Source organism: Cimex lectularius, unplaced genomic scaffold (genome assembly GCF_000648675.2).
Source record: "Cimex lectularius strain Harlan isolate CLEC.00 unplaced genomic scaffold, Clec_2.1 scaffold2, whole genome shotgun sequence".
Lineage (NCBI taxonomy): Eukaryota > Metazoa > Arthropoda > Insecta > Hemiptera > Cimicidae > Cimex > Cimex lectularius.
Window position 1 is genome coordinate 4,109,563 of NW_019394219.1, and position 12,118 is coordinate 4,121,680.

At 35.1% G+C, this 12,118-nt stretch overlaps 1 protein-coding gene across 2 annotated transcripts in view; it reads right to left on the reverse strand.

The window, feature by feature from the left end:
• Positions 1 to 12,118, reverse strand: part of LOC106666817 (sodium/hydrogen exchanger 9B2-like) — a 55,260-nt gene that overhangs the window by 11,114 nt on the left and 32,028 nt on the right. The window lies entirely within an intron of this gene.

Here is a 12,118-nt window from a genome sequence, read left to right on the forward strand (position 1 = left end):
GTTTCATTTTCACAAATTGCCCTCCTTTCCAAGAACGATATCATCCAAAATTTATTTCGTCTCTCTTGATTTTCAGACGGATTCTATTGTTGTACTTGAAAAGCGGAAATTAAAGTTGGAGGGAGCACACAGGGCTCGTACATCTCCGTACAGTTAGATTCATTTCCCAAGTGGATAACATATTATGTTAGGCTTCAGCCAAGCGGCTGTAAAAATAAATTAAAAGTGGGAAGAACCGATTTTGTGTGTGTTTGTAATTCAATCCATGCCCTGTACATGTGGTGTAGAGTTTTAAAAGGTAATTATCAATATAAACGAGCATCCATTAAGTCAATTTAAAAATAATTGAAGAGTCTGAAAACATTTTTTAAGTGTAATGAAATCGCACGCTTAATTCGCTTTTTATGTGAATTATGCATTTACTTCATAACTTTCTATAAAATACCAAAAAGTCAAAGCAATTATGATTAATATAAGTAAACTTTGTTAGATTTTATTGTTTTGTTTCTGTACAGAGCAAGTGTTTATTTGTTCCAATAGGAGATATAACACTTAAAGAATGACACTCCCTTTCGGCCGAACGGGATATTTTCGGACCGTTCCGTGGTTGTCGTCGGCGGCGAATATGTCACACTCTCATACACTATTCATTGCATGCATTGACGGGCTGAAATTCTGTAACACGCCGAATTTCCATGTAAATCACTTTTCCGCTCCGTCTTTAAACATGAAATGTGTCTTTTCTAAATCGACATATGGCCTATTTGAAATGGAAAGGGGGAAGGGAATCATGTTCGTTTTATGTACTATCTGCCGTGTTTCGACTTGAATATCACGATTTTGTTAATCTTTTTCACTCTCTTTTTCATACTTATGTAACTATATTCCAAGTAGCACTTTTTTCTTCGGGCCGGTGATTCGCGTCTGGCGGGCGACTCGACGGCAAACTTGTTTGGTTTTTTACTTTTACTGGTTCCCTCCAACCCATGATAACGAGGACATCACTGAAAACTATTATTAATATTATCAAAGAGAAACCACCAATAGGAATAAAACTAAAATGGAGAGATAGCAACAACCTAATGGAAGACCATCCGATACTTAGGCCCAAGAGACGACTTGATAGGATGTTTGAGTTTAACCAAAATTTCCAAATAAACTTAGGTACCAAAAAGGAATGGGAAAGAGAGAAAAACACCTCCTTTAAGAATGGCACCATCTATTGGTATACAGATCTAGAACGCTAAAAGGTATGGGGCAGGAGTATTCGGTCATGGAACCAAATAATCAGAACCCATATAAAAATATACCAGTATCTTCCAAGCTGAGGGCCATGCAATTAAAATATGTACCCAATTCAATGTGAATAATGGGTACGAAGACAAGAATGTAGCTATCATGTCAGATAGCCAAGCAGCCATCAAAGCGCTAAGTTCAATCAATTAGCTCAAAAATGGTGCTGAATTTCAAAACCAAACTAAACAAATTAGGTATGCAAAACAAAGTCAGCCTCTGGTGGGTCCTAGGACATATGGAATAGGAGGCAACGAGAAAGCGGATGCCTTTGCAAGGAAGAACATTGCTGATAGGCCTTGAGATCTTCTATGGAATAGCGATTCACACTATCAATGATTATCTTAAACAAAAATACAAATGAAAATGAACCTGCTAACAGTCTTGTCTAGCAAGTGTGATTTTTGGGAATGCACCACACCACTGCGGACAGTGCCTTCATTATCGCTAAGTACGGTTGAGTATACATCGTGCATGCTGCATCTGCACACTTTGTCTAGTTGGTCGGTGTAAACGGAACAGCGACTCTCATGTTGTGAGCATATCATCGTGAAAACCAGAGTAGTGCATTGGTCCTATATTTGAGGTTTTAATGAAGATTCCTGTTACATATATTTCAGTGCAGGCTCAGGGCGCAGCTTTGTGCGGTGTGACAGACTCCCAATATAAAATATAACCCATGGTAGTAGTTCGCAGACAGAAAAGTTTCTTAATGAAGTAGTTAAAGTAGTCCGTAACATGGGCTACCCTGTCATTCTTTTTATTTACCATAAACTTTTTAATTCACACAGTACTGCTGACTTCAGCTCATCCCTACCCGTAAGCCTGCCCAACTCTGACAAATGTTTATATATAATATGCCATTGCTTTTGACGCCTAAGCTAGGTGCATGGTTCAGTACGTTACTTACATATTTCAGATGCAGAATCAGGGTATAGCTGTAGTGTTAGTTGGCAGGTTCCTAATGAAGTCTTTCTGGATCTTCCTTAATATTTAAGTAACCCCAGACTAGCGCACACACTACAGATCTCGTAGCTATAGAATATTACCATCTTCCTTTCTACTTGTACTGTTCTTAGTCATTACGTAGCGCGCACTGTTAAATACTTTTACATAGTTTGATTTTTCATCTTCAAGGATGTGGTGAAGTCCATCATTATATGTTTGTAGCGGTTCATGTTGCCAACTATTTCCCCTTTAAAGAACCATTTTTCGCCATTCGTGAATTTTTTTCGGCTCCTTGCCAACTGACTACGATTTGGGATGTTTGTCGATTTAAATTTAAGTTCTACTTACAGCAATAAAATTTTCCCTTATCACCAGCTGCAGAGATGCTGATGTTGAGGTCATCAATATCATATCGTCTGCACTTATTAGTGTTATTCTTTTTCTTAAGTTAATAATTACTCCTTTACCTCGTTTGTTTATAGAAAGTTAAAAAAGTAAACAACCTTGTTTTTGTCCAAATTCGGGTTTATATGACCTCTGCTGTTGCGAACCCTCGTTAAAAAAAATGTCTTAGGACCGGGGTTTTAAGAAATTACTTATTTTTGTCCAAATTCGTGCAGCTGACCCGGCACAATAATTTTTTAAAGATCATTTTCGGGGCGTTGGTTGGCGCAACGGTTTATAATTTATATTAATGGTTAGGTCAAAATCGTTTAAATTAAGGATTAATTGGTCGAGGTGGAGTTTGTGTTTTTTTACTTGCTTTTTAGTGGATTTTAAACACATTAACATGGCAACGCAAACGTCGAATTAAATTAGCCATATGTCACGGCGCCAATCACTGTAAGGTAAAGGTGCCGGGTTCGAATGCGGGCCGACATACTTACAAATGGGCTTTTTGTCAACAAAAATACACCCCGAGGGTTGATATGACCTCTGTTGTTGCGAACCCTCGTTTAAAAAAATACCCTTATGTTTGATCACTTAATTAAATTTAATGTGAACTTTTACCAGGGGATGGGAGAAATTTTTTGCGTTAATGAAATCTTAATCCTGCGCATGAAGCAAACCAGGATTAAGGTTAAATATTAAATTAAAAAATGAAGTTTTTTTATTTCTAGTCTTTTGTTAATAATAGTGAGCTTCTTTTATTTTTAAACACGTTCTCACTAAAACTGTTTGCCCAGGAGCGCTTAAGGGAGTTCGGCCATCCATCCGTACTCGGCATAAAACAAACAACAGTTGAATAAATAATAAGGAAGCCCCGGCCGGACCGTGAAAAAGTAAACATTTTGTATTCATTATAAATTACAAAGAGCGTTACTTACAATCCCAAAGATAAACGTGGACGAGCAAGTACGGCAAATATGTGAATACGTTTTACGTCATAGTTAGAAAAAGCCGTAAGAAAGTAATTCTGTATTTATAAATTTCTTCCTAATTGTTATTGCAAGGAATATTTCGTTATCATTTTCTTTTTATTATATCGTCTTTCTCTGCTGAATGGTACAAAAGTGTTATGAACTGTTACCAACACATAAACTCAAACCCTCGAGATCATGCTCCATTTGGTATGACGCTTCATTAAAACGATTTTAATAATATGATTGTTGTTCCTTCCGAAGGTGAAAAATTGAAGATTTCAGCTGGAACTGTCTCTGTTTGCATGCAAACACGCACACATATAAAATAACCTTTTGACATTAACAAGAGGATCTGTCGCTTTTTTTCTACTTGTGTTTACAACGAAATGTCACGAAGAGGTTCCCATAGCCAGGATAGTTTAGTACCGAATAGCCTAATCATATTGTCTCCCTCGGTCTTTTTCATAAAACGAAAACTCCGCCTGCACCGAACAACTGATTTATCCAAGAAAAAAAACTATATCAGTTTAAATATTGTGAATTTCGACGGTCGCTCGAAAATGTGTGGAGATGGAAAAAGGGTCAACCGATTACAGTAAACGCTCTACTTCCTTTAGGAAATTTCAAAGCGGCAACAATCAACTCGGTTCATGAGATTATTATTTCCTGCCATGTCAACATCTTTTAAGACGCTTTTATATCAGACGGATAGATAAATTGGCCCCTCTTCAATTTTAAAATCTAGGAGTTAAAATAACGCCCTTGTCCGCCAATAATACCAATTAATCGGTTAAACCGGTTCGGTCATTAACGGCCGGAGGACCCCCCCCCCCTCCTCACCGTTTAACGGGACGAAAGCAAATTTTTAAGGTCTTAAGTGCTTAACAAGACCAATTTTCATATATTATTTTGCCTCGGAGATTTATTTAGAATCCTATCTTGTCATCGCACAAAGTCCCATTTGACTTAAACTTTCAATACATTTATATTGAGATATGCTACATTTATTATGCGCTTACCTATCCACTCAGAGTTTTGAAAGAGAGAGAGAGTGAGAGCACGAGGTAAGATAAAGACAGTGAGAGAGTGAGGAAGGGAGGGGGAGAGGGAGAGAGAGAGAGAGAGAGAGAGAGAGAGAGAGAGAGAGAGAGAGAGAGAGAGAGAGAGAGAGAGAGAGAGAGAGCATATAAAGCGAGGGAAAGAAAGACAGAAAGAAATGGAGCGAGAGCGAAAGAAAGAGAGAACGAAAGACATAGAGTGAGAGACTAGAGAGAAAGGGATAGATTGAGAGAGAAAAAGGCGAGAAACAAACAGACATAAGAGAAAGAGTGTAAGGAAAAGAAGGGAAACTGAGAGTGAGAGAAAAATGAAGATTGTAAAAGAGTGAAAAGATTTAGAGTTGGCGACTAACTGTGTGAAAAAGAAAAAAAAGAGAACAAGGAATAAGAGAGAGTAAGAGAAAGAGATAGTATAAATAGATAAGAATTATTGGAAAGAGAGATACAGTAAGAAGAAAGAAAGTTCCAAATAGAGAGGTATATGGCTTGTTTTGGGAATCGATAGAGAGTATATAGATTAATAGAGATATTAACCTATATATTTTGTTATTTGGTCCTAGTTAACCATTTTTATTTAAATTGACTTATAATTTTTATGTATAGTATGGCTGAGGTGAAAAATTGGTGTCCCGATCGGGACTGGAACACACGAATTTCGGCTAGATACGCCGGTGCTCTAATTAATTGAACTACCGTGACTTCGGTCACCCAAGACAAAGTAAGATAGAGAGGAATAAGAAAAGAAGAAAATAGCTATAAAAAAAGAGAAAGAGGGCATGAGGGAGGGATATATANTTGCTCGATTTAGGCAAGTGTTCTTTTACTCTTGTTTTTATTTCTCTACCGCTTTGTCCTATATATTTAATATCACAATCATTACAAATGAGTTGGTAAACCCCCGCTCTTTGTCAAGTTGTCTACTTTGTCTTTAGGTTTTGAGAGAATGTTTTTAAGTGAACCAATACTTCTAAAAGCTATTCTAAAACCTTCTTGTTTAAAAATTTTACTATCTTTTTCCGATAATTCACCAATGTATGGCAATTCCAATGAGTCCAAATTCAATTTGAGCGCCATTAAAAAAATCAGCTGCTAATTGGAACGTCGCGTTGGCGGAGGTATCAGCGGGTTCACTTTGGCAATTCATGTCGAGAGACGTGGTTGTCGAAGTCCTTCAACCTGATGATGAGCTAAAAGGCTCGAAATCCGGATCGTTGCAAAACAACTTACTGTGAGTAGGAACTATCTTTTAAAAAAAAAGGATTGAACACCACACTCACTCCACCATTTATCATTTCTATTAACATTAAATCTTATCAAAATAATTCAAATGTACTTAATATTACATAGCTCGCGACCTTCGGATGTAAAGTCCGTCTAAAAACAAAAGTCCTGTTTTTAAGTGCAAAGCATGGAGATCATCGCTCTCTTTCAAAAGAAAGGTTATTTGGGAGGCTAATGACTTCACCTTGTGCTTCTAGGCCGAAATGCATTGTCAAGGCCTCTTGTCTTTTCTACTGCCGGCCGAAATCAATGGTCAAGAAACAAAAGCGTTCGCACATTCAATCTGAAAGTTTAATTTGAGAAGAGAAGAAAAGGTGGAATAGTTATCGTTAGAAGATTAATGGTAAATGAGTGAGTTAATGTTAGTTCTTTGCATATTTTCTCTGATTTTATCAAGCATTACATTTAAAAACAACAAGTAGAATTAGAATTAAAATTATTATTACATTATTACAAAACGAAATAATAAAATTATCATATTATAGGAAAGTGTAATAATAGAAAATAATTTCGTACCATAAACAAACAGAATGTATAGATTTTTAAAAACAAACATTTCATTAGGTGGGAAAAAATCTGATAGTATTTTTCCTGGAATATTATTTTAAAAGAGAATAATAAATTTTAAATGGGTTGGTAGTGGTTTAAAATAAAAATGGAGTATGGTTCTATTTAGGTTAGTAATAAGCCATATCAGACTAACTCTGTTCGGTCATTCCGTTAATAATAGGGAACATTCATCAAGTTGTGTTTATTTGAAGAGGAAAAGTTTCTTCTAAAGCGTTTAAATATGTAATTCAGTTGAATTTGAAAGTTTTAAAGTAATTGAAATTTAATAGAATATCACGAGTTAAAGGTTTCCAAAGGGGAAATTAAGCCGGTTGAACAATATACCACACCGGGCTCATTCTCAAATGCAAGTAGATAAACACAATTCGACAAAATTGTTTAAAACAAGTTTATCTAGCCAAACATCTCGGGGCCCGGTGATGTAAAAGGCCCGTGTTTTGTAAAGCATCGTGATAACATTCATGGAAGTTAATGGTGTACCCAACGGAAACCTGGCCAAAACCGATAACGCTCGGGGTATATCTGGACTCCTTAAGTAAATTGGTTGAGAACATTACCCCTGTTGCAAAACTATAAACTTTATTTTTTTTTAAAATATTAAAACCAGTGTTGCAACCTGTAAATATTGAAGTCGCTGAATGGTCCGTTATTCGAAAGTATCACGTGAACCTACTTTTCATACACTTGAACCTAGAGTTGAATCGATATTTTAGCTCGTGCGAAAACTACAAACGTTTTGGAAAGTTTTAACACTTATTAAAGTTTAGTAATTTAACATTGCCCGTAATAGATTTAATTAATAAACTGTAATTAGACAAAATTTAAGGGTATTTGTAGAGAAAAAAAATTGTTTACTATCAGACCGATATTGCGAACAGTTTAGATTTTATTAGAAATGATGAAGATGGGGTATGTAGATTCGCTTTTTATAAGTGATGGTTCTTCTCACAGATTTGTTGTTTACAAAGATCCGGATTTCAAGCATTAAACGCTCATCATCATGATGAAGGATTTACAAAACACGTCACATGAATCGAACACTGATCCCTCGCTAACGCGACCTTCCAATGGGAAGCTGGTTTATAATGCAGCTCAATTTTGAACGTGAGAAACAACACAACTAATCTTGAAATATTATCCTAATAAATACTTAAGAAAATATTGAAATAGATGTAAGAAAAATATTCCAGAATGCTAAAATCCTGAAGGGAACGAGGTGGGTAGTCTCTCGGGATCTAACTGAAAAACACCGTCAAACTAGGGACAAACTTCTCACTGTAAAGTACAAAATAAAGCAATGTTGCAAAGTTGCTAGGGTCTCAGTATGGATAAACTCGATATTTTTCGAGGATCGAGTTCCTAGTTTCGATTTGGAAGAAAATCGTTTGAGGTGTAATGGAGAAAAAGGTATTAGCAAACCAACCAGAATGGAATCCAGAACGATGAGGAACCTACGGGAATGCTGCACCTAAAGAGGAAGATGTCAATGCTCAACATAAAGAGATGACAACAACCAACACATCTATTACAACTGCAACCTCAGAGAATAAAAATATGTTCTACGTGTAATTTGAGTACGCCGGAAAACCATTATCACTTCCTACCTGAATTTAGAGTGTTGGAGGAGTTTAGGGTCGATATGTGGGGCTTGAAGCAATTATCACGAGAAAGTGCTATTAACATTTTAAATGGTAAGGATTGGAACCGAATGTTCCAAATATCTGGTCATGCATTAAAATAAAGAGAATTTCTCGTAGCAGAATTTAACTATGTATAAATAATATAAATAATAAGAACAACAATTGCCCTCAACCAATTATATCTTATATCTAATGTTATGACTTGTTATTGCTTTAATTATATTTTATGTTATTGTTACTGCCATTATTCGTATGTTGTTAGTAGATTGAAAAAATGTAAATCCACTTGTTGCACATTATTTATTTGTTAACACTCTTATTAGCTTATTTATTTGTTGTTAGAGAATTGCTAAGAAAATTAAAACATAAAGATACATATAATTTTTAAGGGCGTGTTAACGGCTACGGTCATTTCACGCATAAAATTCGAACCTTCTATCATAGAACCATTAGATTTCGTGGTCCGATTGACCAAATAAATTCTTTTCAATTAATTAATCTTTAGTTAAGGTATTGGTTGAGATGAAAAAGTCAGTGTCACCAGCGGGATTCGAACCCACGACCTTCGGTTAAATACGTCGCTGCTCTTCCACTTGAGCTATCGTGACTTCGATCCACTCAGACACCAACTTCCCATCTCAACCTACCTTTTGAATTTTACCTCTTTTTTGCCATTTTATCTCAACCATTACCTAATTTAAAGATTAATTAATTGAAAAGAGTTTATTTGGTCAATCGGACCACGAAACCTAATGGATTTAATAAGCAAAATGAAGTATACTTCACTAAAACTCTCCGACAGAAGTGTCAAATTCTTATTAAATTGTATATACGTTTTCTTTGTGGAAATAGACAAACAAATAAATAATTTAATAAAAACTATATATAAACATGAGTAAGGGGGAAGGCAACATTCTTGTTGCACCAGCCTCTTTCCTTATCATCCAGTCATGGTATATACATTATTAAACGCCACTAGTTATTACATTTGTTGAAGTGCCTCTAAATAATTATTTTTTACATGTAATAATAAATAACAAAATAAAATAAATAAATACATGTCGATATCATAGTTGAGGTTGGCTCAAATTTTCAAATTGCTTACACTACATCACAGAATTCCATTATAAATAACGCTTAAATTGTTAAGGTCTGTTTTTAAGTTACGTGTATTATTGTCCCTAATACAAGCATCATTTCTTTCAACAACCGTCTACTGAAGTTAATTTCAGTTTCTACAACCTTAATATTGTCGAAATCAAATGTGTGTTAATGTTGTTGGCTATGTTTAGAAAGAGCCGTACCTGGTCTATCGGTATTGACCACACCATATTTATGTTGTCTCATACGTTCACCAAGATACTGCTTAGTTTGGCCGTATTTAGACAGTAGAACAATCTTTACACTTAACACAATACATAACTTTTTTCAATTAATTAATCTTTATGAAAGGTATTGGTTGAGATGAAAAGTCAGTGTCACGAGCGGGATTCGAACCCTCGATCTTCGGATAAATACCCGCTGCTCTACCACTTGTGCTATCGTGACTTCGATCCGCTCTCACTGACTTTTTTATCTCAACCAATACCTTTCATAAAGATTAATTAGTTGAAACAAGTTAATTGGTCAAACGGACCATGAACTGTAATGGATTTAATAATTAAACTGAAGTATATTTTCACGAAAGCTCTCCGTGGCCATTTCATTTGTCGCCGAGAATCAAATAGATTACACGAGATTTGAAAAATGGCAAAAAGGAGGAAAAATTCGAGAGGTGAGGTTGAGATGGGAAGTGTCCGAGTGGATGGAAGTCACGATAGCTCAAATGGAAGAGCAGCAGCGGTTCGAATACCGCTCGTGACGCTGACTTTTTTATCATAATCAAAACCTTAATTAAAGATTAATTAATTGAAAAAGTTAATTGGTCAATCGGACCACGAACTGTAATGGATACAATATATAACATTTGATTTCTTTAACAAAGAGTTTTTACTTTTTAATTTAGTAAACAAATTCTTTCCAATTTTGTTCTTAAACTTATACACTACTTTTACATTATGAATTGTAAAGTCCTGAAGAAGGCTTAATAAAAGCCGAAAACTTGGCAAGATAACAGTATTCATTTTGACCACATCTCTGATCCTCAAACGAAACATCGTCATATCTGCGTTGGTCGATAATTTTTGTTTGACAATTAATAATTGATAATTATAATGTTGATACATTTTCAAATTGTTCTGTTCATTCTAAATTATTTGTTTTATTGTTCTTATTATAAATATTTCTAAATTTATTTCGAGTTATAACCATAATACTTTTATTGTTTACATTTGAAATTGGGAAACCGTAAATAAATAAATGCTTGAAATTCAGATTGTTGTAAATCTGTGAGTAGAATCATCAATTACAAACACACATAAAAATTATTGTACCGTTATTAACAGACGTTCTTATAATATTTTTTGAACTGGAATATTTTCACTTGTATAACTTATTTAAACATTAATACCCGTAATCGCGTCCACTGCTTACACAAATAAACAAATAAATAGACGACCTTTAAAAAAAAAATATGGTACAAACTGAATTTAGAACAGTAAATCTTGATGAATATTACGAATTTTTCACGCTTCACTTCATCAGGTATATAATACGATTTAAGGGCGAGGGTGCGACGAATAAATTGGACGGCGATGATATACTTCAAATCTGTGGGGCTTCACAGAAAGGAAGAATGAGCTATAACAAAAAATGCTTATGCTCTTTGTTAAAAATTTCATTTGTATCCGGTTAACAATCAAGTTCAGGGAAAGTTCGGTTCTTTTGTTCAAGCAAAATAAAAGCATATTTTAGAAGTATTCAAGTCAGCTTGCTTCATTTATTTGCTTACTTCTTATTTATTAACACAGGACAGTATGATATATTTCATTAGTTTCACCTTCCAGCTATAATTGCCTTTAGTTTTAATAATTATGATTGATACAATTTCAACATTCACCGGGAATTAAGGAAGTAAACATGAGAGAATTGCATGGCTTTTTATTGATCTGTGATGTACACAGAAGGCGTCGAATCGATAACTTGTTGTAATCCCGCTATTTGCAGGGAAGCCGAGTATTTGAGTTGTACTTCGCGTAGACTTAATGCTCCACTTCCTTGCTCAATTTGCCCGATGATTGCAGAAAGCACGAAGCGCAAGTTAAAGGCCGACCCACTGATAAATATGGTATAAATAAAAATCTTTTACCCCGGAAACTTTTCCTATGTGTCGAACACAAAGAAGCAAGTTTATAAAAGGAAGAGGGCGTGAAGACAATGTAACATCTTTTGAAGTCAGAGGCCGAAGTTAGTAGCCATACGTTCTCAGAGGAATTGAATTTGGTGTGTATATGAAAGAAATTCTGTATATATTTTTTTAATGTATTGATGTTTATTTTATTTATTTACTTTTTACAACTGCATCCTTCGATGCAGCAAGTCAAACATGTAATATTTATACATAAACAATTATAACAGTAGCATGAAAGCTTGAACTTTTATATAGTTGTATTTTGAGGTCCAGCCTGGACTGATAAAGCAGAACAAGTAACTAATAGAAGAGAACTCACAAAAATACAGAGACTTGCATGCATCTCGCATAACGGGAGCAATGAGAACATGTCAGAGAATTACTATGGAAAAAGTACTAGGATTAATCCCCCTATACCACATGGTAATAAGAACAGCGCAAAAACCATCATTAATCTTACCAAAGAGAAACCTCCAACAGGAATAAAACTAAAATGGAGAGATAGCAACAAACTATTGAAAGACCATCCGATACTCGTGGCTCCGAGAGACGATATGAACAGGATGTTTGAATTTAATCAAAACTTCCAAATAAACCTAGGTACCAAAAAAGAATGGGAACGAGAGGGAAACACCTCTTTTAATAATGGCACCATTCTTTGGCACACAGATGGAT